Raw genomic sequence first — 6000 nt, 5'->3', positions numbered from 1 at the left:
GAGGTCAATGATTGCATCACCAAATGGAGGGTTTTTCATTTTGTATAGTATTGTTTGTTTTCTTTAAAGTAGCCTTTTGAGTTATATTGTATGCAGTGTTTTACTTTACAAACTATTTAGTTGAGTAAATGAGTTTGTCAGTTTCATGCATGACTTTATTCCTGTTCTTTGTTTAGAATTGTATTATTTGGTTTGACCTATTTTGTTTCAATGGTAGGGGCTAACGAGGTCAGGTGTGGGCAAAGTCCTGTATAAAGCCAGTGGGATTTTTGCATGCCTGATGGATTGTTTTATGGTAAAATGGAGATGCCAGCAATAAAGTATGCTTAAAAGAACTTCAATCGTCTGTTAATGCTATTTACTTATCACCTTCCTTGCTGCTTAAGTTATGCTACATCACCGTATGCTAGTGATGGGCAGATGAAGCTTCATGAAGCACTGAAGCTTTCCATCCAATTGGTTCACCCCAGCGCAAAGCTTCTTGAAGCTTCATTTGCTCTAGTAGGACATCTACTGGACGTAAAAATATTAGTTGGCATGAATTTGAAGAGTGTGGCCTTTTGCACACAGCCTGTAAATGTCAACAACAAAAGGAGTGTGTAAAACATCTATATTGTAGTGATGGCAGTATACTGTGTATATTTATACTGGCAGTATGGAAAATGATCATTTGGAAATGCTTAAAATGGAAATGATCATTTACTGTGAGGTGAGGTGTGGTTGGGGTGTGGACAGTAGTTGTGCTTTTGTAACGTTGAGGTATGGACAGCTACACACTGAGGCTTTGAGCCTCAGTCCTGCCTGTTCACATTTTATTCTGTAAAAACTAAATTTTCACTGCTTTTATGACCTTTTTAGTGGGGAGAACATAGCTGGGATTTAATGATTTATCTTTTGAATCCTTTGTCCTCCACAATGCTAAATGGCTGGGAGTCCTCAATCACCATGCTAACCAGGTCTTCATCTATTTGAGATTGTTCTCCTGAGGAAAGACAATAAAGATAAAGCACAAATATAAATATCACATACGTAACTTATAACAGTTGTATAATATTGTTATATCATTTAGTAACATTACTGCATGCTATATTATCATTGCATTTGATGGCTCACCTGGTCTTGCTCCACAATCGGTGTTCCCCTTATTCTCATGCAAAGCTCTGTAGTGCCTAAGCATGGATGAGGTGTTGTTGTTATATCCCAGCTCCCTGGCACATAGCAAACACTTCACCTTGTACAAAAGTCAAGACAGCTTAACATAAATTGTATTGCAGCATCAGTATTATGAAAATACATCTTCTGTAGAAATTTACATACCTTGTTGAGAGGAATAAAATCACAATGTTCCCACACAGGGGAGGACATCCTCCTCTTCTTAGCTGGCTCCATTCTCTCCTGACTTTCTCTCCTCACTCTCATAAACCTCCAAACTGTCTCCAAACTCTCACTAACAACTCTCCAGTCTGGGGGGTTTATATCGCTGTCATAGCTCGCGGCAAAGTTCGAACCACTTCATGAACCAGTCACGTGGTACAGCCGGGCAGCGAGGCTTCGGACGTCATCATTTTCAGCTCCTCCCATAAATGAAGCAAGCCTCGATACGCGCTTCGCGGAAACGCCCCCTCCATTACTCGACACAAGCTTCGAAGCCTCGATACAGAACGTCACATCACTACCGTATGCTTTTCATAAAAGTTTCACACAAGACAGATACAAACTTTATAAGATTTATATATATATTTTCCATATGGGATGAGCCTTTCTTCTTTAGAGGTACATAGATCTGACAGTCATCAGCAGTGTTGGTCAAGTAACTTGAAAAAAGTAATCAATAACTAACTACTGATTATTTCCCCCAAAAAGTAATCTCGTTACTTTACTGATTACTTATTTTAAAAAGTAATTAATTACTTTGTTACTTAGTTACTTTTTAAAAACATGATTTACAACCTGAAGAGGTGATAGAGCGATAGATCTTTCAGCCCAATTCTACTTTTTCTACATAATCCATCATACAAAATGTAATCAAATGGAAAAGTCTCTTTTTAAACTTGTTTTATTAGTTTTAATCTTTTAACTTTATGCATCAAGCAAAGATTTAATTATATGCAACATTCTCTGACTGGAAGAAATTTGTTTAATATTTAAACCTATTTTCTGCACATTCCAGCACATAAAATATATATATTTTTTGTGTTTACACTCACTCTTTCAAATAGATGCAAGTAAAACACAGCAGAAAATAAATAAAGTCAAAGACTAGCGGTCCTGTTGCTCTATTTTCACCTGTAAAGCAGGAGTGGGTAGGCGGATGTTTGCCCTAGTGCAGGTGTGCCGCAGCGGTCAGTTGAAGAATCCGCGAGTTTCTCTGTGAATCTCCCATTCCGTCGTAGCGCACTCGGTGCTTGCTTGGAAGTTTAGGGTTTTTTTTAGCTGTAAAAAGAAGTTTTCTTCCCACGCACAACGGACACTAATGTTTTTGTCACTTTTTATGGAATCAAACTCAAAGTAAGGTCAGTACTTCCACGCTTTAAACGCTGCACGCTCATACTCTCTCCCGCACTCGATATATCATCCATTGTTCTCCAAAAGTTGATTCTGTTCATCTGGACGTAGCGTTTTGTGGGAGAAACGTTTCGTCACTCATCCAAGTGACTTCTTCAGTCTCAGCTGACTGCAGGTTTCCCCAATCTGTTCCCAAGCGCCGTGGACCTCTATGTGAACCAGCAGTTGTGCGGGCTGTACAACATTATATAGTTAGCCAAAACATAGCAGCTATCTTCCTCCCACATGGACATGGCAGTCTTGGTGTCTGCTCCGAAGCATCCTCATATCTCCGTGACCTGTTCTGGTGTCTGCTCCCTACTCTGTAAGAGACAGAAAAGAAAAAAGGTCAGGATAATCTAATGCTATTATCCATTGTTCTTCTAGTGATTCAAAGTTGGTTTAGAGTATCATGTTCGGAACTCTTTTACCCAGGGACCTATTTTACTTATTATCTATGTGTGCAAGTGTGTTTGCAATTACCCCTCTGCACTCTAGGTCATGTCTTACACAACCCGTTCTCACTCCCAAAGCGTAACATTTTACGCTAGGTGACAAATCGTCACCATATTACGTTTTCGGCTACCCACCACGTTCCTAAATGACGACCTCGGAAAAAAGAGGAAATATGAGAACCATCTGGACTGAATCTACACATGTTCGCTCTTTTTATTCAAATCGCTTAGAAACACGCTATTTAACTTCATTAAAGTCCTGGTTAAGGTCAGGAATAAGGTTATGGTCAGGGCTAGGGATAAGGTTAGGTTTAGGGCTGGAATACAGGGCTGGAACGTCTACTCCCGCGGGAGCGTCATTGCACTGGATTCCAGCCATAACCCGCCGCGTACCATAAGAACGCCGAAGGTCTCCTTTCGCGTTCCTCAGGAACGCCGCGGGACGTGACAAAACGTCGACATGTTACGCCTCGGGAGTGAGAACGCTCTGGTCTTACAATATATCAGTCTGGACAGTCACTCCGAACAAAGCGTCTGACCTTCAAAAGACTGAGTGCCAACTCGAATGAGCACATTTGCAATGTGTGTATCAAAATAATTATAACTGCTTATTTTAGTAAGAGAAATCAAACGTTTTCAATCCCAACACTCCCTCCTTTCACACGTTTTAACGTGTGTTTCGTTCAGCCTGCTGTCCCACAAGTTCCCCTCCAGTGTGACACTCAGCCTTTCAGCTTTTCCCTCTTAACTGGGGTGGGGTCTTTTAGTCGAGTCAGTGCTAAATCAGCTGTCGTCCCCATTCAGTTGGTCAGATACTGGGTCTTCCAGACCATCAGCCTGCCTCCTCATGGAAACGCACTGATTCATCACCAAGCCCAACCGACACTGGCATCTGATAGGGTGGCACTGCATGTTCTTCCCTTAGTGTCGCTGTTTTCAGTCTGTTAATTAGAGTTCTCAAACTTGGGATAGACAATATCCACACGAGTCAATACAGCTGTGAACATGGCCAATTATCAGTCAAGTACCAATTAATCATAAAATGATAACTTTTATTTTCTGAATGTTTCAGTCACCCAGAGGATCTTCAATCCCAGAAAATTCCTTCTCCTCATTTGATAATGTCTGTCGTCTTTCCATGCCCTGGTAACTGGCCCATCTGGAGCTGTATCACTTGAAATATACGTACAACAGCCAAACCACACCTTGGTCACACCAACCCCTTTTCCACCCTGAGGATGTCCAATGCTATCCTACTCTGGACTGTTAAAAGTGACTTTAACACCGACTGATCTGTCAGTAATGTTTATTGCATTCCCTGGTCAGGTTAGCCAATCTCTGCACATTGTAATGAACATAATCAACTTGGTCAACATTTTATTGGATGTTATTTCAAACACAACAACAATTAATGAATAACAGAAACTGATGGAGCTGAACATTTATTTATCTGAAATTAAGTCAATCTTGTGTACAGGTTGAATTAAAGTGTGACTCAAAATCTTGGGGTGTGATAAAAAGTGCCTTGAGGCGACTTTTGATGTGATTTGGCACTATATAAATAAAATTGAAGTGAATTGTTAATGACAATCAAGACGAACATCTTTTACTTGCTAGCAAGGGATGCCTGCTTGGTGTCTCAGGAAAGCACTCTGAATCCAACCACAGACGACCTCAACTCTGGCCTCCGCTTGCCGCCTTTCATTGAAAATAGTTACAACACACTTAAGCACCTCCCATTGTAAAACCCCCTATGGCTACAAAAGACAAGGCAATATGTGTGTATGTGTGTGCAGGTGTATGTATGTGCGACAATGTGTGTGTGTGGGTGTGTGCATGTATGAGTTTGAGTGTATGTTTGTTTTTGTGGGTGTGTTCCTGCCCACAAAAGGATCATAAAAGCAGGAAGTTTACTAAGCAACAAACAGAACCCTCACATAGATATCCCTAATAAAACACTGCAGCCTCCCCCACCAACAAACTGGCTGGAGAGGTGGTCAGAGACAAAGGAATGCCTTTGATCAGGCTGCTTGAACTAAGACTTACAAATTTAAGTAACACAATAACAACATTTAACAATTTGACTCCAACAGGAAACATATTCAAGAAACTTAGAGAAGTCCAGATGCTCTTCTTTCCAGGCTCCTTAGATGGAAGAAGAGTTTAAGAAAAATGAAATTGATTAATAAATCTTCTTAATAGAGTCTGTTTATTCTTTAGGCTGGAAGTGAGCGGCTGTGAAATTAGACAATCTAGCCTTCGTTATATCCTCGCCCTTACTTCTGCGTTTTTCTGGTCGCTAGCACCAGAGCATGATCCGCAATGAATCCTGGCATATGGTAGGCCACGAAGCATACACCCGACCCATCCTTCAAATCTAGGGAAAAGGAGGACGCATTTGTTGCCGCATTTGGAGGACTCTTCGATTATCTCAGGACAAATTTTGGATCACTCGTGTTTGAAGACAAATCCACATCATTATAGATTATTGATTGGCTGGAATCAAACAGACTGATGAACATTAATTTATGTGGCAGTTCCAACTGCTGCTCACAAATTTGATAACAAGGAGAAGTCAGTTCCACACTGACAGGCGAAGACGAGGAAGACACTCATCTTTGCACGTTGGCCTCGTCAGTTATGTGACCACATTTCTGTTTGGACTCAAACTGATACGAGCAGGGCAGGTGTCACACAGCATTATTGTTCAGGTGTGAGTCAGACTCTTTGTACTTGTGCAGTCCTATTTAATAATATGTTATTAGTGTTGATGATTCACAAAGAATAGGAACTCTGCTGCATGCAGTAACTGGTTTTTCTAGTTTGGTGGTTCCATGGATGATCATTAAAACCTCATTAAAAACACCTCTGATTTGCATGAACATTATGTGAAACAGAGCAGAGAGCTGATGCTGACTCTCTGCATAAAAGCACAAATATTCCTTCATGTCTGTGGGATTCATTTTATTCTGTAGTGTGAGAAACTTTGTGATGTCTGAAT

At 40.7% G+C, this 6000-nt stretch overlaps 1 long non-coding RNA gene across 1 annotated transcript; it reads right to left on the bottom strand.

Annotated features, from left to right (window-relative positions):
* Window positions 1-911: 911 nt before the first annotated feature.
* LOC308396953 lies at window positions 912-1417 on the bottom strand. Its single transcript, XR_013971668.1, has 3 exons — window positions 1318-1417; window positions 1114-1231; window positions 912-982 (listed from the first exon to the last, which is right to left on the bottom strand). It is a non-coding gene; the product is annotated as an uncharacterized lncRNA (long non-coding RNA).
* Between the last annotated feature and the right edge of the window lie 4583 nt (window positions 1418-6000).

This window comes from Rhamphochromis sp. 'chilingali', assembly GCF_963969265.1.
Source record: "Rhamphochromis sp. 'chilingali' genome assembly, chromosome: 1".
Classification (NCBI taxonomy): domain Eukaryota; kingdom Metazoa; phylum Chordata; class Actinopteri; order Cichliformes; family Cichlidae; genus Rhamphochromis; species Rhamphochromis sp. 'chilingali'.
The sequence above is the reverse complement of the archived record's forward strand: the minus strand, read 5'-3'. Positions and strand labels throughout refer to the sequence as shown.